General features: G+C 42.5%; 2 protein-coding genes across 15 annotated transcripts in view; one reads left to right on the forward strand and one right to left on the reverse strand.

The window, feature by feature from the left end:
* The window catches only part of SGMS2 (sphingomyelin synthase 2), a 173,189-nt gene that overhangs the window by 76,769 nt on the left and 71,931 nt on the right, over positions 1-24,489 (reverse strand). For 6 of the 14 annotated variants that reach the window (XM_072755520.1, XM_072755521.1, XM_026017563.2 and 3 more), the window contains one exon: positions 24,069-24,187. The gene's annotated coding sequence lies outside the window, so the exon portion shown is untranslated. Of the gene's footprint in view, positions 1-6,394; positions 7,075-7,168; positions 7,304-7,617; positions 7,888-12,116; positions 12,275-24,068; positions 24,188-24,489 lie in introns of those variants that run through there. The other 8 variants (XM_072755525.1, XM_072755524.1, XM_072755527.1 and 5 more) reach the window with 7 other exon arrangements.
* The window catches only part of PAPSS1 (3'-phosphoadenosine 5'-phosphosulfate synthase 1), a 183,279-nt gene continuing 166,418 nt past the window's right edge, over positions 7,629-24,489 (forward strand). Inside the window, exon 1 of the mRNA XM_072755517.1 lies at positions 7,629-7,751. The gene's annotated coding sequence lies outside the window, so the exon portion shown is untranslated. The remainder of the gene's footprint in view (positions 7,752-24,489) is intronic.

Raw genomic sequence — 24,489 nt, forward strand, 5'->3', positions numbered from 1 at the left:
CTTAAACAACTTGCAGAACAAATGCAAATATCAGAAAACACTAGCAGCTGTGTGAAATAAACCATCTCAGGGCCTCCTAAAGAAAGACTCACAGCATCGGGGAAGACAGTGGGGTCTGTGATTCTTAATGGCCCCAGGCATTTTCTGGGACAGTGGTGTTCATGGTACAATACCCCTCAGAAGGCTGAGCTCTGTAAGGCACAGTAACAGTTGTGCTACATTAACGCTCGCAGCATCTGCTGAGAGGGCTGGCATATTGTGATTGCTGCTTTGAAAGCTTTTCAGCATTCACAGCTGATGTTATACACTTCTTACGAAAGTTCTTGAATTCAATGGCAGTGTACAAACAACTTCAATGATTTTATTTTAACCCCCATAAGAAGGATGAGGGAAGGGTAAAGGACAGGACCCTACCAATATAGGCATGATGTGACAAATGGCTATTCTATTATAAAAGAAATAAGAAATCATTTGATTTTTGAGATAATCAGATTGAACATTTTGTTTTAAAAGTTAGAGATGTAGCCTGTATGAAATAAATAAATAAATAAATAAATAAATAAATAAATAAATAAATAAATAAATAATGAAAGCTAAGCCATTGAGTAGGTATATGAACCAAGCATTACCCTCAGTGTTTTACTCACAAAGTTCCATAGGTCTTATGGTCACCTTATGAAGTAAATATTTTATTCCCTTTTTACAGCCAGGAAATGGAGGTTCATCTAAGGAAGCTGCCCAAGGTCACGTAGTGGGGAGCAGGGGTGTTGGGACCCACAACATCTCACTTCCTCCCCGATGAGTGTGTCTTTCTTTAGGAAGCCCTGAGACCTTATATTTCATACAGCTGCTACTGTTTTCTCAGATTTGCATTTGCCCAGGTGGGCCTAACCCTATGTGTGTTCATCCCTCTGGCTACTTCATGATCTTAAAGCAGCACAGACCAGATAAGTATCCCAGAAGATGGGGTAGTAAACATACAATCCCATGTAAAAGCATATTATCCGCCCCCAAACTGCCATATCTTCAAGGTCAGTGGGAAGATTACAGAAAGTCTTGAGGGATATCAGGCAGTGCATGGCAATAGAATTATCTGGCCCTCACTTCAAACCCTTGCTCTACTTCCTACCAGCTCTGCAGTCTTGAGTATGTTAACCTTTCTAAAAATGGTTTCCCTACCTCCACAGTGGAGAGCGCACAGTTTCTATTTTGCAGGTCAGTCTGAAGATGAAGAGAGGTTCTGATGTAGATTTTAAAATACTATCTCAGAGTCTCTCCCATTATTTAACCATTACTATTTTACCGGATTACCTCCGGCTTCTGGGTGTGATAAAGCTTGGAGGACCAGTTCTGTTTTAAAGGTTTGTCTTCATGGTCAACTACCGCCACAAGCATTTTCCTGAGAGGTCTCCACTTCTCTTTGGAGATGGACTGCCATCTAAAGGTATGCCTCCAAGGCACCTCAATTAGTTAAGTGGTCCATGATCCAAAACTATGTATTCTTGCTTTGCCCCACTTCTCTACCCCTAAATGAAAACTCATTCCTTTACATTTTATGTAGATGTTAGATCAGAATTACCTATTTAAAGTAATTCTTAACCCTGTCCAGTGGAGTGTGTGTTAAGAGGTGTCTTCCCAGGATGGATCTCATCAGTGGAACAGGCCAAAGAAGGCCTCTGACATACGTTTTCACGCCGGCCAGGCCAGCCCCTCCAGGATCACACAGGACCCCAGTTTCAAGAGGAGGAGCCAATCCCCAGTAGCCTCAGGATTGGGTATGATCCTCCAGAGGGCATAGAGTTGCCTCTGGCACATTCCCATCCTTGCTTCTGCAGTGGTCTTTCCACCTTCAGGGCTCCTCCTCCTTTCAGTTCCTTCCTATTTGTGAAAAAGCTTTTCAAGAGTTTAATTCTTGGGGATCCCTGGGTGGCTCAGCGGTTTAGCACCTGCCTTTGGCCCAGGATGTGATTCTGGAGTCCCAGGATCTAGTCCCCCATCAGGCTCCCTGCATGTAGCCTGCTTCTCCCTCTGCCTGTCTCTGCCTCTCACTCTGTGTCTCTCATGAATAAATAAATAAAATCTTAAAAAAAAAGTTTAATTCTTATCATGTATTTTACATTTCTAATCATCTTAATAAAAAGAGGTAATTAAATTCCAGGGGGTAGACACACATCCCCCAATTCTCCATAAATAGGATACGTCTAGTTCCACAGCTTCAGTTGGATAGCAATTTGCCTTTATTCAGCTACTCATTGAGACTTTCTAGAAGTGAGTACTGCTAGGATAAACATAAGAGTCAAAGATGCTGGAAGGTGGGTATCTCACTTCCTTCTCAAGTCTGCCTAAAGCTAGCCCTGACAACCGGGCAGCTTTTTTTCCACGGGTGAAAGGTATCACATAAATGAACCTCGTCGCAAGCACTACCAGAGAAGTGATATTTACCTGAAGGGGCCCTTCCAGACTCTTTCACCTGATTTGACTTTTAGTAGCTGGCTGTCTTTTCTGCCACTCTTGCTTTGAATTTGTTACCTTTCATTTCCTTTCATCCCTTCCTCTTTAACAATTTCCATATGTGGTTTTATTCTTTTTTTTTTTTTTTTTTTTTTTTACCAGTATGGAGGGGTATATTGAAAGAAATGATGTACATACAGAACACTCAATCCATTTGGTGCTTCTTTTTAAAAAAAAATCTATGTGCCAAGTTTGGTTTGAAAGTCTTAAGTGATGTGATCAAACTAACAAAACTGTACACCTGAATCTTAAATGAGAAGCAAATCATCAAATTAGAGTTTGGTAATAGGGAAAACCAATCCGCAAATAACAGCTTACCCTTTGTACACTTGAGCACAAGTGGGAGACGGGGCAGCGGAGAGGAAGGACAGAGGGAGACAGCAAAGCAGACACCTTGCTGAGCAGAGAGCCTGATGTGTGGCTCAGTCCCAGAACCCAGGGATCATGACCTGAGCCTAAGACAGATGCTTAACTGATTGAACCACCCAGGCACCCTCCCATTTATACTTTCTTTCTATTACCTGTTTCTTTACATTCTGCTTTAAATTACAAATTGTTGTTAGCAATTAATAAATAGAACTAAGTTTCTGTACAAAGAAGGTAAACTGACCACTACTCATAATCCAACATCCTTTATCAAAACCGTGAGGATAAAGCAACCAGCCCTGGAAATGGAAATACAAACCCAAACCAAATTTAAATTTTGACTCAGGGTAGCAAAGAGGGTATGATATTATAATAAAACTTGAGGATCCTTAAATGAAGAAATGCTTTATACCTATAATGGAAATTTATTGCACTTCCATTAAATCAACCCCAAAATGTCTTACCAATGATATGCTTTTCAAGAGATCAAACAACAAACGCATAAGGTTTTTAAAAAGGTGACCTATTTAAAAGTGATGGAGCTTGGTCTAAACCTAGTGTAGTTATAAATCTGCTAAATGCAATGTCTGAAGTTTTTAATTTGTCCATCTTACTAGGTACTCAAGAGGCAAACTGTAGAAGAATTTCTTTTAGAGAGCTACCTGGCAAAATTAGCATTCCTCCATTCTGCTCTATTTGCCCACAAAAGTTTAGATTTATGGCTAAGAACAAAATACAAGGCCAAATATCTCTTTAAGAAAGCCTGTGTGATCTGTTTTCATCAGATAAATCCCTTGCGTAATGAGCTACTGACCTATTGTGCAGCTCCACAGAGAATGTTGATCCTATTGCTGAAATCGTATGAGAAACACTAAAGGAACACAAATTCAAACTTACATTTTAAAGTTTTCTAATTCTGAGTAAGAATGGTAAAAAAAAAAAAAGGCAACTACTTTAAACATTATAATTCATTTTTAAAAAGATTTTATTTATTCATGAAAGACACACACACAGAGAGGCAGAGACTTAGGCAGAGGGAGAAGCAGGCTCCTGGTGGGAAGCCCGATGTGGAACTTGATCCCAGGACCCTGGGATCACGACCTGAGCCAAAGGCAGATGCTCAACCACTGAGCCACCTAGGTGCCCTATAATTCACTTTTTAAAATGCAAAATTACTAAAATCATCATGGATATACACTTAGATATAGCTAGAAGGATATTTACTGCAGAGTTGCTTAAAATAGTAAAACTGAAAACAAACTGTCCCAAAACAAGGGCCTGGATAAGTTGGGATGCAGCCATATAATAGAGAACTATAAAAGCTGCTGTATAGGAGTATTTTAGTGATAAAGATGTCCGTATCTGGATGAAAAAAAAAACAAGTTAGAAAACAGTGTGTAGGAAACAAACTCAGTTATGTAGAGAATGACTTTCTAGCAGTGCAGCTTCAGAAAAGTTATTTCTCCAAATCAGTGTTCTTAATACATCTTAGCTTTCTGTGTCGTATGTTTTTACAGAGGTGAAAAAGAATTTGAGGATAGAACATTAAGTGATTTTCTGGGTGACTGCTGGTTTGTTTAATCTGTACTTTTAAACTTCCATAAGTAATATACTACTTATTATATGGGGAAAATGTAATAAGTTGGAATATTCTCACACAGTGATTATCTCCTCAAAAATCTACCACAGTGCTTTGCTCACAGTAAATAAATGTTGGCTTAGCTGAATTTACCCTTCAGATTACATTTAAGCAAGTTTGTTCTGGGGTTCATTTAGATTATTTTAATGGGGGCATCTGGTTGGCTCAGTTGGTTAAGTGTCTGCCTTCGGCTCAGTTCATGATCCCAGAGTCCTGGGATCAAGCCCCGTATTAGGCTCACTGCTCAGTGAGGAGTCTGCTTCACCCTCTCTTTATGCCTTTCCCCCTAGCTTGTACTCTCACACTCGTTCATGCTTGCTTGCTCTTTCTTTTTCTCAAATAAATAAAATCTTTAAAAACACACTTTTCTTAATGGTCTAACTTATCTCTAATATTTTTATTGGGCAAAGCAAGGCATATTTGCATGGTTCAGCCTCATAAGAATGTATGAGCCCCAATTCAGGACTCATTGTAAAGCCACTAGATCTTGTGTTACCAGTAGGAGGCAGCTTACAGGAGGGAGCCTACTCACTTCTGGTTTCCTCCCAATTCCCCATCCTTTCCGCCTTTTTCCTTCCACCCCCCCCCCCACCATCATCAAGGTGAGGGGCGCTCTCTACTGGACTGGAAGCTTCAAGGACAGTTACAAAATCTTCATGTTAGCATCACTAGTACCTACTGTAGTGGCTAGAATATAGTAGCTTCTCACTAAATGTTTAACAACCGAATGAAGTGAATAAATGATAGTTCAGGTTAGAGGCTTCAATTCCTCCATAAGAGAACTAAGTAAAGGTGGGTAGGCTACTCTCATCCAAAACTATCTAAAATTCTCAGTAATTGTCACTTTCTCCCAAAAAAAACCCTCAAAGTATCACTTCTTTAAAAAAGAAAGTTCCCATTTGTATTCCATTGTATATTTTAATAGATGTAAGATTATTTCTATTTTGCCCCATATTTTGTTTAAAGTCCTCCCCAATTTCCAGAGTTTAAGTCACTTGCTCAAATATGGCAAGTTACCACCCAGATAGCCTCAGGCCTCCTGGATTCCAAAGCCCCCAAGACCTTTCCACATCAGATGGTGTTAAAAACCTGTGACCTTTAACCCTAAAAGCTGTTGTAGATATGGTTAAGAACAAATCTTTCCAATAACAGCCAAGCAAATACTTCCTATCCTTCCAAATAGTTCCTCGGGCTTTTGTAAGATCCCAGGAGAAGAGAAACTGAGGCCAGGAGGCAGCAACCCAAATGTGTCCAGTATTTCCCTCCAGGTTCCTAAGTCAACCGGCTTTACTTAAAAATGAAAACTAAAGAAACCAAATTAAATATTAACTTGTAAAACAACACTTCAACCAGAAGACTACTGTGAGGTAAGACAAGGGACAAATCAAGGAAAGAACTATAAAAAGGAAATTCTGCACTGCCTACTTGGAGGAAAAAAAAAAAGGTTAAGGTTAGAGTTTTCCATCTGTCCAGTCTTCCTGCAAATTCTAGGATTGTCACTTTTCACTGGTTGCTCTGACTCAGTTTAAACAGCAATCGACAGTTCCAGTGAAACGGGGTGGCAACCAAAAGCCTTTCAGGTATCCACAACGAAATGCTTAACTTCCTGAAGATCCCAGGAACTTGCCAAAGGATTTCCCAGGCTGAAGCTCAGCCCACCAGGTTTATAGGCAGGAAATTTTGTGGACATTAATTGGTTGTCACCCATGCCAGCTCTGGAATACACCATTATTTATATGTAAACAGTTACAATTTGTTGGGGTCTGCTTTGTGCCAGACACTATGAGGGTAATGAGGGTTTTAAAGCGAGAGAGACCTATCGTCTGTAGTTACAGTCCCATTTTACTGAGTCAATGTTTAACAGAACTTAGAACCTACCGTTAATAGATGAGACTAAGAGTGACGCCAAGGATTTGCAAAGTTCACATTCAAAATCCATGCCCAGCCTAGAGTCACTGCACAGTCGAAGCTCTTCAAAATGTAGCATAAACGTCAAAACGTTTTGAGGTCATATTAGAGCAGACAAGATGAAACGGAAGAAAGGCAAAGATTGAAAATAGAAATAAAAGATTACGGCACATCCGAGTTGTTCCAAGAGGTGGCCGCGGGTTATTGACGGCGATCCGGATCTGGGAGGGGTAGACGGGTCCATGCCCACCCATCCGCGCGGAGAAGCCAACCCTCCCTTTTCCTTGAGCGGCGTGGCTCGGGGATGCCAAGGTTTGCGGGTGGGCAGCCCAGGGCTGGACTACTGCTGTTCACACCTCGTCAGTAAGTGGCTCTCGGAAGAGAGCAAGACCGTCCCTCCTCCACCTTCTGAACTTCAGTCCTGCCCTCCCGAGTGGCTCTGGACAAGGTATGGTTTAATCTGGGTCCTTTCCACGCCAGGACCGAGTTACCCCGAAAAATGGTTGCAAATGAATGAGACGAAAGCTCAGCGCAAGGAGACTCAGCCACACATCCAACCCCCTCCCGGGCAACACCGACCGAGGATGCCCTGGGGCGGGCGGGGCGCGCGGGGGCCGAATTAGAGCCACGTCCGCGCTCGCCACCCACCTGCCCCCTCCCCGCGCGGCCCGGCGCGCGCTCCTCTGCCCCGGCCCCCCCCCCCCCACCTCCGGGTCCCTCCGGGCCCCTCCGGGCGCTCCTTACCGCTCCCAGCTGGGGCTCCCGCCGCTGCCAGCCCGGCGGCACCGGCTCCCAGGCGGGGACTCGGCCGGGGGACGGAGCCCGCCGCCGCAGCCACCCCCGCCCCCCGCACCGAAGCCGCTAGAAAGTTTGCTGGGGGGTCTGTCCGCGCGCGCCGCGGCCCCGCTCCCCCGCGGCCTCCCGCGGCCTCCCGCTGCCTCCCGCGGCCGCCGCCCCCGAGGCCGCTGCCCGCGGCGCTGCAGCACGGCCGGGCTCGGCGGCCGAGGACGGCTCCGTGCGCGCCGAGGGCGGGGTCTCCCGGCCCGCTCGGCCCGCGGCGCGGCGCGGCGCGGCGCTCGGTGTTTACCGCGGCCCGGCAGCCCGCTCTCCCCGCCCGCCGCCCTGCGCGCTCCTGACATCATTCATTCTCTCACACCCTCGCCCGCCCACTCCGTGTCCAAACAGTGACTCACCCGGCCGGTGGCGGCAGCGCCCGCTCCCGCTCCCGCTGCCGGGGCCGTCCGAGGCGCCGAGCGGAGCTCGACAAACCGGTGCGACTTCTTAAGGAGAAACCCCAGCCGACCCTCCCCGGGCTCAGCCACTAAAGGTGCAGGGAAGGAGGGGCTTGGAGGCAGGGCCGACTGGCTCCCGGCGGAGAGCCCCAGGGCCCGGAGCAGACCTCCTGCACCCGTGGCCGAGCTCAATCTGGGGAAAGTTCCTTGGGTGCCACCCCCGGCAACTTTGAAGGATGCGGCCGGGAAGGGATCACCCTCCCCCCCTCCCCCGCGCCCACACCTTGCCTTATTCAGGAACTGCTTCCTGACGTGGGCGTGGGTGGGCTTGGGGACGTCAGCGGTTATTCCAAGGGTGTTCGCCCAGGCCTGCGTCGCAGAGGTGGGGTTCCAAACCTCCCGGGGTGGCCTGGCAGGGTTAGTCCGCTGCATGGCTAACTCTAGGTGTGAGCGGGAAGGGTGCTCCAAGTTAATGAGGCTAATAATACTTTCCCTTCGGTGACTAACTACCATGTCATTCGTCCTGCTAATTGATTTGCTTCTCTTTAAGGACAAGCGACCGTAACCAAAATAAACAGTTGAAAGAATAGTTCTTTGCTCAAGTGAATGTTGCGCTCTTCCGCTCTTCCGCAGCTTTTGGAGCACAGGGCGCTGGGGCCTGTGGTTTCTTTGATGAGCTCAGCAGTTATGTTTTTAGAAGGGTGTTGCCTTCTTAAAAAATGGTCAAGGCTCTAGGTTTCTTGGAGTTGCTATTCATACACCTGCTGGGCAGTTTTCAAAGTAAACAAGGTCAGTCTCAGATTCTAACTAGGATGAATTAGAATCTGGCCAAACCTTGATTGAATTTAAATGACGATTATTTTATGTTTGTTTTCTACTTCTGGACAGGGTAATGATTGGTAATGATTAGAATTTGGACTGGCTTGTGGGTGATTCTATATAATAAAACAAAAATAATCCAGAGGCATCTCTAGGTGCCTATTGCAGAAATCATGAAAGTAAACAACCCTTTATCTATGGTAATTAAAAACCACTATAATGAAAAAATATGCAGGGCAGTACCAAAGCACATAAGTATAAGAGGCCACAACAGAAGTTTCCCCCAAAAGAAGAGGCTCCCAAAATTAATCAAAGGTTTGGCATCACTGTGGTGAAAATGCACTCATTTAAAGCTACAGAAAAGTAAGGGGCACCTGAGTGGCTCAGTCGGTTCAGCCTTCCAACTCTGGTTTCAGCTCAGGTCATGGTCTAGGGGTTGTGGGATGGAGCTCCTCCTCTGCTCAGTTCTTCTCAGGGAGTCTGCTTGAGATTCTCTCTCCTTCTCCCTCTGCTTCTGCCAATGCCCTGTTCTCTCTTTTTCTCTCTCAAATAAATAAATCTTAAAAAAAAAAAAACTACAGAAAGGTAAGAACCCAGAAGAGAACACCAACAATTGAAGTTTATTTTCCTTGGGTTCATCTTTCCTTTTCAGTAGGAGTTCATGTTCAATTTTACAAAGCCTAGGCATCTTGCCCAGAGCACAATAGCAAATAGATTGGTTTGCTGGGATGCAGTCAAAGTAAATGGATATTCAAACTAACATTTTTTTTGTAGAGAATCACAGACCTAATCAGAAGCTTGAATATCCTGTCCGTTGGTAACACAAAGGGACTGCGTTCTAATGCATAGCCACAGGCAAGTTTGGGTGAATATTCTATAAGGTTCAAGTATTTGGACATTATGGAGAGAAGTATAAATAAAGTTTTCTACAGTTCTCAAAAAATGACGTTTGTGGGCTTTTGGGCCTATGCACAAGGATGAAATAAAAAAGCTCAGAACAAAGCCTGACATCCTGCTGTCTTACTATATGAAGTAAATCTTGCAGCTCCATCTGGGGAGGGCCCCTCTTTGTATAGAAGGCTGTTTTTTGTTGTGTTGTTGTTTTGTTTTGTTTTCTTTTTAAAGATTTACTTATTTATTCATGAGAGACACAGACTGAAGGAGAGAGAGGCAAAGACATAGGCAGAGGGAGAAGCAGGCTCTCCACAGGAGCCCGATGCAGAACTCGATCCTGGATCCCAGGATCATGACCTAAGCCAAAGGTTCATCCAACTGCTGAACCACCGGGCATCCCATGTATGGAAGGCTGTTTAATGGATAGTTCTGGATTTGTGGTTATTAATGTGCCTTGGTTTAAATATTATGAAATAAATAATTAGGTCATTTTATTATTCATTTAAATATTCTCCAGTAAATGTAATGGTATAATTGTGATTGAGTTGCATGAACTTTTTACATTTTATTCATTGTTAACATATGAGAAAGCAAGTTATTCATCTTAATTTCTATGTTGTGAAAAATAGTAACTTGTCCTTCTCACAGAGATTTTTTTTTTTAACTTTTTGTTCTTACAATGTATCAAAGTTTCCTAAGTACTAGATTTAGTCACCTTCCAAAAATTATAGTTGCTGAATGCTTTACGGGAAAGAAAGAGCTGGCCAGCGTGTTCTTGTCAATTTTTTCTAAACCAATGCATAGTGTAAATATCATTTTATAGATATTTCTTTGTTATGATAAAACATACTGATTGTTATGGAAACATTTGTAGTACTTAACTCCTTATAATAACTCCTACTTTGGACATAACCTAAATAATTGACTCAATCAACAATGGTTATTGAGTTCCTACTTTGTGCCCATGCTGCTTATCTAAGAATCACCATGTGCATCTTCTAAACATCAGTCTCACAATGGAAAGTTTTCTTTAAAAATTTTTGCATAAGAATGTTTATTGCAGCATTATTTATGATTTTTTTCCAGGGTCCAGTGTAGTGCCTGGCATGTAGTATTCAATGAGTGAAATAAACAAATGAACGAAACAAACCAATAGTGAAGTAACTCCATGTTATGGGAAATTATGTAGGCAATAAAATAAAATAATCCCATAGGCTCTGACTTTAGAAAACTGTCCTTGTTGGGATGCGTGGGTGGCACAATTGGTTAAGTGTCTGACTCTTGATTTTGGCTCAGGTCATGATCTCAGGGTTGTGAGATCAAGCCCAGGGTTGGGCTCTGTGCTCACCACAGGGTCTGCTTAAAATTCTCTCTCCCTCTGCCTCTCCTGTTGGTGTATGTGCTCTCTATCTGAAATAAATCAAGGAAGGAAGGAAGGAAGAAAGAAGGAAGGAAGGAAGGAAGGAAGGAAGGAAGGAAGGAAGAAAGAAAGAAAGAAAGAAAGAAAGAAAGAAAGAAAGAAAGAAAGAAAGAAAAACTGTCCTTATTAGTGACAAATATAAGCAGTGAAGGAGCAGAGGGAAAATACACACGGCAGACACACACCTTTTTTGGCAAATACTACTCCCATGAAAAAAATCCAGAACCAAACTATATTACCTCTTGACAATGAGATACAGAAGGGCAGAGTGTGAAGAAGAAACTTGTACTTTTGGACTATTTTTCTATGAAAACCTGTATTATTTTTGAAATTAAAAATAGCAACATAAGCAACATTAGAACTTAAGAAGACAGTACTAGTAGTTCATGACATAGGAGGTTTATAGTCTCATTGGAGAGACCATGATAGCCAGAACAACTAGAGAATAAGGCTGTTCACCTTCTGGATTTGGAATTTAGATGCTCATTTTTGCCAGGCCCATCCAGACCAAACACTTATGATTTATTGAGTACTTATTATATGCCAGGGACTAAGCTGTATTATCTCATTTAATCCTTTAACCAATGATATGAGGTAGGTACTCAAAATCCCCTCCTCTTCATAGGAGGTAACCAAAGATAAGAGAGATTATTATTCTCCTAAAATCACATTGAAGTAAGCGATATCACTAGGGCATAAAACCAGTACTTCTGGCTTCAAAGAGCATAGTGTTTGTTTGTTTGTTTGTTTGTTTGTTTGTTTTGAGAGAGAGAGAGCACAAGGGCACATGCATGGGGAGGGAGGGCAGAGGGAGAGGGAGAAGCAGACTCCCTGATGAGCACAGAAAGCCCAATGTGGGGCTCCATCCTGGAATGCTGAGACCATGACATAAGTGGAACTGGAGATATAAATTTTAGAATAGTCAGCATGGGAAAGATAATGAGTAAGCCACTAGGAAAAAAATGAGACGGCCTGGAAATAGGGTCCAGAGTAAAAAGGGAAGAGGTCCAAGAAAGGGCCCAACATTAAAGGGTTGGCAAAGGAGAACACTGCAGATGGGCCTGAAAACACAAAACTGGGGGGCGGGGGGGAACTAGGAGAATGAAGTGTTAAGGAAATTGAGGAGAAACAGCTCCTCAACCACAGGAGGGAAAAGGGCAAAAAAGCAGCATGGGAATCACGTTTGTAGACTGCTTCTAGGAAGTTAAAATTCTTGCTCTCCATGCTTCCATTTTTCTGTGAGTTTGGAGGTGTGTATCAGTTTTCACTTGCTGCTGTAACAAATTACAAACTTACTAGCTTGAAACAACACAAGGTATTAGCTCACCATTCTGCAGGTCAGTAGTCCTCCAGATTCTGCTGGTTTCTCAGCTCTGGGTTTCACCAGGACTGAAATCAAGGTGTCGACAAGCAGGGCTCTTATCAGTAGGCTCTGGCAAACTTCCAGATCCATTCAGGCTGTTAGCAGAATCCAGTTCCCTCTCGCTGCAGGATCAAGGTCTCTGTGTTGCTCTGCTGGCTGTCAACTGGGAGCCACCTTTGACAGCTAGAGGCTGTCCCAGAGCCAGCTAGAGGCTGTCCCAGAGCCAGCAACAGAGTGTGGAATCCTTCTCACAACTGGAATCTTTCTGACTTCTCGTCCTGCTGCATCTCTTTGCCTCAGCTAGAGAAATTTCCCTGCTTTTAAAGGACTTGTGTGACTACATTGGGCCCACCTGGATAATTCAAGCTACTCTTTCTATAGTAAAGCCCATAATGTTAATCACATCTACAAAGTCCCTTTTGCCATGTGACCTAACATGTTCCAGGAATTAGGGTGTGGACATCTCTGGGGGCCCATTCTGCAGACCACAAGGTGACATTGTCAACTGAGAGTAAGGAAGTGGGAGCGGTGGGTGGTTTTAGAAAGAATGAAAACAGTTTAAAGTAGTCACACTGAAGAATAAGAATATGAAGTGACTAGGGGTGCCTGGGTGGCTCAACCTGTTAAGCATCTGCCTTCGGCTCAGGTCAGGATCCTGGAGTCCTGGAACCGAGCCCCGCCTTGGGCTCCCTGCTCAGCAGGGGAGTCTGCTTCTCTCTCTCCCTCTGCTCCTCACCCTGTTCCTTCTCTCTCTTGCTCACTCTCTCTCAAATAAATAAAATCTTTTATTTAATTTTTTAAAGATTTTTTTGATTATATATTTATTTATTTATGTATTTATTTATTCATGAGAGACACAGGGGGGGAGAGAGAGAGAGAGAGAGAGGCAGAGACACAGGCAGATGGAGAAGCAGGCTCCATGCAGGGAGCCCGATGCGGGACTTGATCCCAGGACTCCAGGATCATGCCCTGGGTGGAAGGCAGGCTCTAAACCGCTGAGCCATCCAGGCGTCCCTAAATAAAATCTTTTTAAAAAAGGACATTAACTAGAAAAAACATAAATTTGGGAGATGGTACTGAAGACTGAAGTCATGGCCCTAGTGGTATAAGAATGTCCTTCTCTAGCAGTGCTCAAACACGGGGCACCAGCAGGCATAATGAGGGTGGTAGATGGGATAGACAGGAGGGAGGGAGTCTAGGACAATGTCGATGAAGTAATGGATTAGGGAATAAAAGATGGTCAAGGAGAAAAGCAAAAGGAGGAGGGGGCTGATGGATAAGGGAAAAGTAAAAGGATTTGTAGCCTGGAGATCCTGTAGACATTGCAGAAATGGGAACTAGGGGAAAGAGAGAAGAATTTGGAAACACAGGAGATTGGGTGGTGAGATTTATGAACTACTTATCTGAGCAGTTTGTGCAATGGCAGGACCTGAAATGTGGGTGGATGAGGTGGAGGGAAGAAAAGAAATTGTTGAGGGCACTAGAAGAACAATTCTCATGGATGCTGAAGTTACCCAGAATGAGGGCCAGACAAGGGGCAGAAAAGATGACAGTAAATAAGGTGCCAAACAATTAATAATGAGTTGAACGAGGAAAGAAAGAAGATAGTATAGAAGATGTGAATGCCTCAAATGAGCAGGGCACTTTATGAAAGCCTGGCATAATCTCAGTCCAGAAGTATCTCTAGAAATCAAAGAGACACAGACCCTGCTTTTCAACTTCAAGGTACATAGAGTATGAGAAGATAATTGGATATCTTTGACAGGCTGCAGGGAAAGCATATCCCCAGATTGCAGTTAAGGCCAAAAAATATAAGGGATATTTAGAGACACAATTGAGCGGATAGGAGAATTTGTGATCATAAAGTAGGAATTTCAAAGGTTATAGGAGTAGGGTTTAGGGAGCCATGGGTAGATTCAGGGAGATCAGGGAAAATCACAGAGTATTATAGAAATAAGTATATGGAAATATGTATGGAGATAGAAGAGGCAGGTGAGTGGGGTGGGGTAGGTTTTCTCCCTAAACTCACCCCCCTCCCTACCTTTTCTGGAGGGGACAGCTTGATCTTTTCCCAAAGCCAGGGCAGTAAAAGGTAGTCTTGTGTAATATAACTAAAGGCTGAAGAGGAGACCTACTTATTTAGCATAATAGAATTCAGGAGATATATCAGGCAGAGATTAATCTCAGTGCAAATGTTCTCATTTTGTATTGGCTGTCCCATTCAGAGGCCAAATTACTATGAGAATCCCTCCTCCTCTCCTTTTCCTCTCTTAGGATCCAAAATCCACTAACTGGCCCCTAACTACCTGCACTTAGATATGCTTGACAGTGAATGACAAATCGTGACAATGTTTTGGGAATAGGCAGGAGAAAATAGGTTTAAAGTTCTGAACAGCTCTCTTTGAGGAAGAAAAAGAGAAAGATCCAGTAGGGGTGGAGGTTGGGGGGCCATGCTTTACTGGTCAAGATAGGAAGCCACGGAGTCAATTAGGATAGTGCGCAGCTGTGGATGGAGCAGGTGTGGAAAGGGAATAAATTGATGGGGCTGAAGAAAACAGTACGGAGTCCTCTCCCAGTACCACTCAGGAGAATCTTGAAATAGAGTATTTCGACCAGAAGTAAGGGCAGGTCTAATTTCTGGGGTCTGGGCTAATGTAGAGATTGCTTTGTTTTTACTGTATGCCACTCACTTCTACCATAAAGGGGTAAGTGTTGGGACTACATGAGAAATGGCAGAGAGTTCTGAGAGTCTCCTGGAGGGTAGTGGGAACAAGTGCCTTAGAAAAACACAGCAACAGCAGCAGCAGCAAAAAATGATGACAGTGACTTGATTCATAAGAATCATCATCATGTGAAGCCCCCACCCATGACTTAATCCATCTTCAGGGGAGGGATTCCAGACATCATTTTAAGTCAGTGCCTGAAATGATTTTTTAAAAATTTTATTTATTTGAGAATGAGAGACCACAAACCGGGGGGAGAGACAGAGGGAGAGGGAGAAGCAGGCACCCCAACTGAGCAGCGAGCGCAATGTGGGGCTCGATTTCAGGACCCTGTGATCATGACCTGAGCCCAAGGCAGACACTTAACCAACTGAGCCACCCAGGCATCCCACCTTAGATAATTCTAATGTTGAGAAAAAATTGGACAATTTCAGCCCAAGGCAAGGATTCTCTACCTTTTTTTCCTATATTGTTGAGCAAATTACACTCTTCCTAAAGAAATACTAATTTTAAATCTGGCATCATGCCATCTTGGAAGGGACTATCGGAATCACAAGGCAGGCTAGGGTTAGGTAAGAGGCAGAGGGAGAAGGGAGGTTGGGCTTTAGCTTTAACCAGCTTTCCCAGGGACACTAAGGCTTCTTTTCAATAGGGAGGGTCATGCTCCCACCCCCAATTCTACTCCCAACCTCCTTCCCCGTGTGAGTCACTGGTCCAGACTAGTCTGCAGGAAGAAAATTTACTAACAAGCTTAATAGTTATATTCTAATGTTTAGAGTGTTCTGTGACTATAATTCTTGTGAGTCAGTCTCTAGTAGGCCAGTCACCTTGCATTCTAGCAAAGTTGAATTTTAAGCCAACTAAACTAAAGCCCAGACTTCACAGCCTGGTGCTTAAACCAGGAAAGTAACCCCTTCCTTATAGGACACATCTGGACAGCCTGCTTACCTCCCAGGCCACATGCACTTTCTCCTTTGGCTGCCTCTCCAAATGTTCCTCCTGGTTCTATTCCAATTAGAATGTGCACGCACACATCTTCCTCCACACAGTTTATTAGGGCACTATATTTGATTATATCACCTTACCCCAACTTGCCCTTCTTAAAAGGAGTGGGACTTGAATTGCAGATTAAACATATATTTTTTTCTCTAATTTAAAATGTAAAGGAGGATGATATTGCTGGAGGACATGCTAACTTTATGCAGATCTGACTTCCCAGCTGTTAGTTCAGACTAAAACGTCTAATAGGAAAGGTACAAAGTCTGCCTCTTTATCCAAGCCCTTTCTACGATGAAAGGAGGTAATAACTGTGTAGTGTTGTGCTTTCTATGTGACAGTGTCCAGCCAATAACCTTAATTATGTAATAAATACTATAACAACCATATGTATATCATATAAAACTTTCTGGTAACTAAATATAGTCAGGAATGAAGAGACATGGAAAGTGAATAATAACAGATGAAAATCTTTGGCTTCTCAGTTTTTTTCAATTCTAATCTTTGGTGTGTTTTCAGGCAGTGGCCACTAAAGATTATATCATATATACAATTACAATTTTCACATTAAATAACACCTGCTTTTGTACTAATGTCACTGAAAAGAAGCCAGACTACTTTCATATATCACTAACTCATTTATTAAATCTTTACAACATCCTCTTAAATTCTGATGGCTCCTTAGTCTGCAGTCAATATTTAATCTGAATGTTTTAAGATTCAGAAGCAAGCAATTGCCTATGATAATTTTTAAAAACATTTCCTATTTTCTTTTGTGTTTTTAAAATCCATTGTTTTCTGCTTAATTTAACATTATATCACCCACTCCTACCTCTAACTTGCCATTCTTCATTCTCTCCTTCACTTGCCCTTTCTTAGCTAGTTCTTATAAATTAATCTTGTCCTTCTTTTAACCATCTATTTCTTGGTCTGGTTTCATTCATTATATCTACTTTTCTTCCACTTAAATTTGAAGGGAAAAAATTTATCTTATTTATTATATGTATTCTAGGTTTCTCCACTTAGCCACCTATATTACTACTCTGTTTCTACTCTATAAATACATTTGATTAACTGCACTTTTCATCTATATTGAGTCCATCTATCCCATAAGCATTTATCAAGTACCTACTATATGCTGAGTTTTATAAGGGAGACCAAAGGTGTAGCATATATCCCTGGTTTCAAAGTGTTCTCAACACAGGAGCACCTGGGTGACTCATTAGTTTAAGGGTCAGACTTTTGATTTCATCTCAGGAAATGATCTCAGGGTGGTGAGATCAGCCCCTTGCTCAGTCTGTTGGTCTGCTGTAGGTCCCCTCCACCCCCATTCATGTGTGCTCCCTAAATCAATCAATCAATTTTCAAAGTGTTCTCAATACAGTTGGGAAAATAATATGAACACATTAGAATTACATTTATCAGAATGTGATCATATTTCACTCAGAAACAGTTAATGTATTTATTTCACATTTATTTTCAAAGGTTTTTGCCCCATCTCATGGACTGCATGACAATCTGCTTAGAACCCACTTTAATTGTGACTACCAGGGCCAACCACTTCTGGCTCCTGGCTTCCCCCTACCCCATCATCTCTAGGATAACACCCTTCGCAACATGCTAGTTAGTTCCCGTTGTATATAACTAAATCAACAGAAAAAGTTAAGAGGAAAACATAGAATAATAGTAGTAAATATATTCACCAAAATGTTGCACCATAGGCATATGGGTGTACATATACTCAAAATAGGGTCTTGGCAGGAAAAAGTTGGCATACCCAAAGAGATTAACTAAGTAGTCTAATGAAGGGACTATTTATAAAGGATGTAGTCAGAGAAGCCAGTACAAAGATGAAACAAGAAATGATGAAGCACCCAGGGACATTGGAAGTCATTATCACCCCTGGGCCTGGAGAGGAAGGGAGGGAAAGAGATCTCCAGTGCCAGTAAGAGCTAGAACCATAAAAAGAAGCTTCTAGAGAGAAGCTGTGGCCTTAGGTGGAGAAATGTAGCCATTCAGAGTGCAGAGAGTGAGATGAACAGTGATCCTGACCTCTCTCCTCTTAGATTTCCTGCTGGTGATTGACCTGGAGGGAGGAAGGAAGGTCAGATGGTACAGGCAGGAAAGCTCAGAGTCCAAGGCTACAGAACAGGGCTGAGTAGGGTGAGAATGGATCTGGAAGGGCAAAGAGAGAATAACCATCATAGCTTCCTACAGAGTTTTGGGAGTCCATGACAGGTTGGTTTATGATAAGGTATTTCTAAGGGCATTGAACTCCATCGAGATTCTCAACTGGAAGATCCCAGCTGGGAATAAGCATAGTAGGGCAAATTAAAAAGACCAGGATCCCTGGGTGGCTCAGTGGTTTGGCACCTGCCTTTGGCCCAGGGTGTGATCCTGTAGTCCCAGGATTGAGTCCCGCATCGGGCTCCCTGCATGGAGCCTGCTTCTCCCTCTGCCTGTGTCTCTGCCTTTCTCTCTGTGTGTCTCTCATGAATGAATAAATAAAATCTTAAAAAAAAAAAAAAGACCAATGACTTCAGAGTTTAATTTAACCAATTATTCTCCCAAACCCCTCCCCTATACCAACTACTATACAATTTAAATGTAGCCTAAGTTATTAACATTACATCATCTGTAACTGCGGTGGGAAAATGCTCTTTGGTCAGGTTTAACGTTATCTTTAAACGTTAGAAAATTAGGAGAAAAAAGAAGCCACCATGAAGGCAAGGTAAGCAGTTATGTAGGTATGCTCCAGAAAGTCCCAAGTTAAAGGGACTTGGAATTTTACAAGACTGTACAAACATACAACAAAAATCACTCTGAGCTTTGTAATTCAGAGCTTCCCTAAATAGCCTTTCCTCAGAAATCTGCAGATAACCCATACTCAGGATCTTAAGTAATTCAAATTAATTTGTGGAAACATTCTAAAGGGTACAGTGATGCAAAATGATTTCTTGAGTGTCATGATTTGCCAATTATTTAGTCAACTAAGACTATGGGGCCCTTTGCCTGTAGCAAATGACCTTCTCTTGGCCACGTAATCTGACCATGGATTCCCAGGCATTGTCTGTTGATAGCAGAGTTCTCTGTCACAACTGGGCTTTCATCAAGGAGACAGTGAAAGGAAAGCAGCCTGCTCTTCTCATCTCCACCTATTTCCTGGCCTCCGATTCCACATTATCTTGACCAGACTGTGGTCATTTTAAGTAAAGAGCCGTCATGATCAATACCCTCTGCTATAGAACGGATGAGGACAGGGAAGCAAATATTGCATTTGTCAGGGAGGTCACTGGTGTCCTTTGCCAGAGCAATTTCAGAGAAGCAAAGCTTCTGACCTGGAGTTTACTCCTGTACTACTTGTTAAATCAGAGATTGAGTTAACAGCTGAGAGTGAGAGAGGTAGGATCTTGATAGAGGGTTTTCAGAGAGAGAGAGAGATAAAGATTGGAGATATCTGCTTTCAGAAATGAAAAAGGAAGCTGGCAAAAGATAAGTAAAAATTTGCCAAGGTTGAGAGCCAAGCTGAGGATGGAGCTCGTAAATATATAATGAAGTTAATCAGCAGAATTATATCTTTAACACAGCTGTGCCAGGACACCTGAGTGCTTGAGAAGGGGCAGTTAGATGGTTTCATCTAGGACCAGAACCAGGAAGAGCAAGTTTAGTAGAAGGGTACACTGGTGAGGTTATTAAGGCACTGTTTACTCAGAGGAGGGATAGAATTTGAACTTGTTAGAATATGAGCTCTGCCTTATTTTCTTGGTCATTGCTATATCTCTGGACCAGCAGTCTCTAACCTTATCTGTGGATTAGAATTACTGGGAGAGCTTTAGAAATCCCTGAAGCCTAAACTACACCACGAACCACTTAAATTGGAATCTCTGGACGGGTCCCAGGCACAGTATTTTTTAAATTTTTAAAAATATTTTATTTATTTATTCATGAGAGACACAGGGAGGCAGAGCCATAGGCAGAGGGAGAAGTAGGCTTCCTTCAGGGAGCCTGATGCAGGACTCAATTTCAGAACCCCAGGATCAAGACCTGAGTCAAAGGCTGCCCCTCAACCACTGAACCACCCAGGTGCCCTGGCACAGTATTTTTTTAAAGGTCTTTGAATGATTCAGTGTACAGCCAAGGATGAGAGCAATTGGTCTAGAACAATATCTAATAAAGTAAAAAAGCTATGAAATTTAGTTCTGTGAATGAAGGAATAGAATCAGATCAGAGAGGCCCTAAAACTAGAGATAGCGGAGACCAGGAAAAGGGATAAATCCTGAAGTCTCCATGAACTTGAAGTGCAGGTTTGAGGCTGCTGCTTTCAGAGAGAGAGAGACAGATTATAAATTTATCATTTTGGAGTGGGCACAATTGCAAGGGATATTATTTAACCCAATGCTGGTCAAGGGAACTTTTGGCATAAGTCCCACAGAGTGACGCTTGCTACTGTAGTGGTAGCTAGAGATCTGAAGTTAGTGTGTTGGAAGGTTTGTGGAATTAAATGTCAAGGCTACACAGGGGATTGCCAGAGAGGAGGGCAGGAAGACCGGATGTTCATGGCTCTCAGGTTGGACGTTGATCTCAAGTAAACTGGTTCTGACTTGGACTTCCTCCTGTTAGCTTCATGACCCCCAAATTTATGTTTTTCAGCAAATTCTGCAGGCCCTCTGAATCTGAGATCACCTTTGATTCTCTGGGACTACGTCCACCTGATACTAAGACAAACATACTAAAGAATTATTATGGGAATTGGTTCATTAGTTTTCCTATTTCCAAGAGAGTATCGAGTGAAGACATTGAAGGCTGGCAATGCAGAGTCATAAAAAGTGGGAAGTGCTGTCTAAATTCACTTCCTTTACCTATGATTTTGCTTGAGGCTATTCTGATGGGGCTTCTAGCGAACAAAGATGGTGCTGGAAACAAAACCCATAAAACTCTCTCCTCCCCAAATCCCATAATGGTCTAGGAGAGAAATATGGAGGCAAATAACCTCTAAAATGTCATGTCTTCTTATTTGAATAAGATATTTATTGCTTACTTATCTTATCACAACCCAGGACTCCTGTATCTGATTATGCCGAGTCACATTGAACTCTCGTGGTGAATTAAATGACGGGTGGGTTGGGTTCCCAGGAAAAAGCTAAATACATCCTCTTCATTGCCCAATACCCAAGTTGTTTCTAGAGGAACTATTTTTAAGTAGTTGGATAAAGTATGGTCAGGTGGTGAAGAAGTTGGTAACTCATTATTTCATTTCACGGAGAAGTACTTGCACTTCTCCCAGTGAGGTAAACATTAACTTTCTAGATGGAAAACTGCAGTCCTAATCATCTCTGCAGCACTCCCGTCACATGACATATCTGGGGGCAGCTCCAGATGGCAGCATGCAAAACAAATGGTATGAGCCTCAAGCAGTATTTGATTAAGAATTGTTCTCTTTGTGGGAAACAATCAGCCCTCAAACCAGCAAACACTGGTGAACTCTTAAGGGCCTGCTGCCCTGGCAGGATGTTTTGGGAATTTGCAGGAGAACAAAAAATTCCCCTCACTTTGGTAGGTGAGAGGTGAGCCAAATAAGTGGTCACGGGAGAATCTATGTAAGTCAAAAAGAGGACTGCAAACTGAAATCAGGAAGTGCTCTCCAAAGTGGCAGGACCAAGGAAGCACATCAAGTCTCTACATCCCACTGTCACTACCCTGTCCCAGGCCACTGCCTTCCATCCCTCACTTAGAACCTAGAACGGGCGGTAGCTTCCAAAAGATTTCCTGCCTCTGGTTTAGGCCCCTCCAGCCCATTCCATGTTCTTGCAGCCATTAGGCTCTTTCTAAAGGTGACTCCCCTACCTGAGCCCATTACATGACTTCTCGTTTCACCCAGTTCTCAGGATGAAGTACAACTCTGAGAATAGCTGAAAGGTCTATTAGGACTTGATTTCTACCTACTGCTCTGATTTTAAAGCTTGCCACTTCCGGTTGTCATTCTTCACTATCTGAAACTTCCAGTTTGTTTAAACCAGTGATTTCACCTGTCTGAAAATTGTCTTCCACTTCTCTTTTGGGCTAACTCATTCAATTTAGATATTCTAGTGGGTGCTTGTATAGCACCCTAAACTTCACGACCATAAGTTATTACATCCCTACAGCTGTTTAATTATCTACCTTTATTGCTGAACAATGTTAGCTCACATTGAGTGTTTAATATTCACCACACCCTATTAAGCATTTTCCTTAGCATATCTTTGGTGATTCCCACAACAATCCTATGAGGGAGATGCTGGATTACAAATAATTAAACTGAGGCTTAAGTGAAGTTGTTTGCTTAAATCTTACTACTAGAAAGCCCCGTAGAGTGAGATGTTGGTCTTACCTATCATTTGATTCCTAGCAACAAATGTATACCTAGCCTTTAGATGTAACTAGCACTTAAATTGCATTTAGAATACACTGGCCATGTCACAATCTTGTATATCAACAGCATGAGGAAACTGAGGGATAATGGTTAAGTGACATGCACATGGTCACACAGCTAAGTAGCTAGGCTGGGATTTAAACCTAACCATCTGGCTTCAGAACCACTGCACTGTTTTTCCTTTGCATGAGCAGAAATATTAAGGAAATGAATGAAACAGTCAATAAACCAAAGCAAATTGGGCCACCATTTAATAAAGCAATTCGTTAGTCTTAGGACTGCTCCCATGAAATCTTTCACAGCACCAACAACGGAAGGATGAATATACGGTTCCTACAAAATGAAGACATGTTTAAAAGAAAGAATTCTTTTTTATCTGGTAGCATCCTTGTTTTACTGAGTAGTAATTTTTTTAAAAAATCAACTAAAATTTCCTTCCTTTTTTTTTTTTGCACTGAAATATGTACTCAAATAACATTCTCCAGAGAAAATGGGGAGAGAAATCCAATAGAATTATGGTGAAAAGTTGAAGTCAACTAGCTATACTGGAAGAGAGCTGCTGTGGTCTAGGGAGAAAGGAAAAAAAAAAAAAAAAAAGAATGGAAAAATCCTTGCAGTTCCTAACAAGGCAAAAAGTTTAGTTTGGCCTTGTCAAGTACAAATAGAACTTGGGTGGCAGAGAGAAAAAAGCAAAGGAATGCTTTCCTAGTTGTGTTTTTCTCCCTTCCCCAAATGGAAAATTTTATTGCTGTTTTTCTGATTTCTGTATTGTTTTGGTGGTTTCTACCACAGTGAATTGTTTTAAAAGATCATCTCAGCATTTTTTCCCTCTTCATAAAATAGAAGAAATTTGAATTAATGGGAAAACTTTTCTTTTTGGAGGATAATGACTTGGAGTATATGAAGGCAAGAGGATCTCTGAGTGAGAGCCTCTCTCCCAATTGTCAAAAGATATGTCCCTGCAGATGTTGGTAGCTCCCATGCAGGAACCTCCCAGCAATTGTCACAAGTTTGATGCTAGAGCTTTATTTGACGTGGCTACTATCTTTTTTTTAGAGACAGGACACAATGGTTGTAGACTAGTGACATCAACCTAGAGACAGAGAGAAGTTCCCAGATGAGGGGTAGGATTTGTGGGTGTGTAAGAGGTATAAAAAATTAGGCAGTTGGATGGATGAGTCCAAGGAGAGGGGAAGCCTGGAAATACTAATCTGGGAGTGGAAAATAGTTAAACCTATGAGAATTTGATGAAATTACCCAAGGCAAAGTCACAACTAGGAAAGAGAAAATTCAGTATTAACACCTGGGAAACTCCAACATTTTGTTCTCAAGTAGAGATGGAAGATGGAGAAACCAATAAAGGAGGTGGGTGATTAGAAGCATTTATGCGAGAGAAAACCAGCAGATGTTTGGAGAGGAGTGGGGCATGAAGATAGAGATCAACAGTATCATGTCCTACTGTGCTGGGTAAGATACGTTTAGAAGAGCCCCCACCACACTGGCAATAATAGAGATACTTGCCAACCTTGGTAAGGACAGTTTTATGGGGAGATGGAAACCAAGGTAGAGTTTGCCAGAATGGCTTGAGGATATACTGGGGGACTGCATCTTAAAATATTTCCACCAAGAAAGAAAAGAGGAACAACAAAAGATAATAAACCACAAGGTCAAAATTAATGGGAAAGGAGGCAATGGCAGATAAGGCCATGTCAACACATTTTTGGAAAATGGAATGCATATGAAGTAGAAGCTGACTTAGCAGGGCATGCAGCATATACACCTAGATACCTGGGCGCAGTAGCAGAGTTGAAGAATTTTGATGAGAAACAAGTCAGTTTGCCATGTAGAGCTCTTTAGATGTTCTGCACTTGGATCCAGCAGATACTTCAGAAGGTAGAGGTGAGTATCTGGATGAAAACAGAGATGTTGGTTGAAAGTTTTTATGCAATGATTGAGCTTACTGGTCCCCTTCCTTACATGACCCAGCCAGCAGACTACATTCCCATATGCTACCAGCCTGCTCAAGGAATCTTATTCTCTGGAGAAACTGGGTTAGAGAGAGATTCTTGACTTCAGGACACTTAGTCCAGTGAAAGGACAGAACAAGGCACAGAGTTGTAAGAATGTGGGTAGAATGAACATTTCTGTGCTGAATTATAGTTCTTAGACTCTTTTCTCTGCTACACTCTCAGAATTCTGTCAACAGACT

The sequence above is a fragment of the Vulpes vulpes genome, chromosome 4 (genome assembly GCF_048418805.1).
Source record: "Vulpes vulpes isolate BD-2025 chromosome 4, VulVul3, whole genome shotgun sequence".
Lineage (NCBI taxonomy): Eukaryota > Metazoa > Chordata > Mammalia > Carnivora > Canidae > Vulpes > Vulpes vulpes.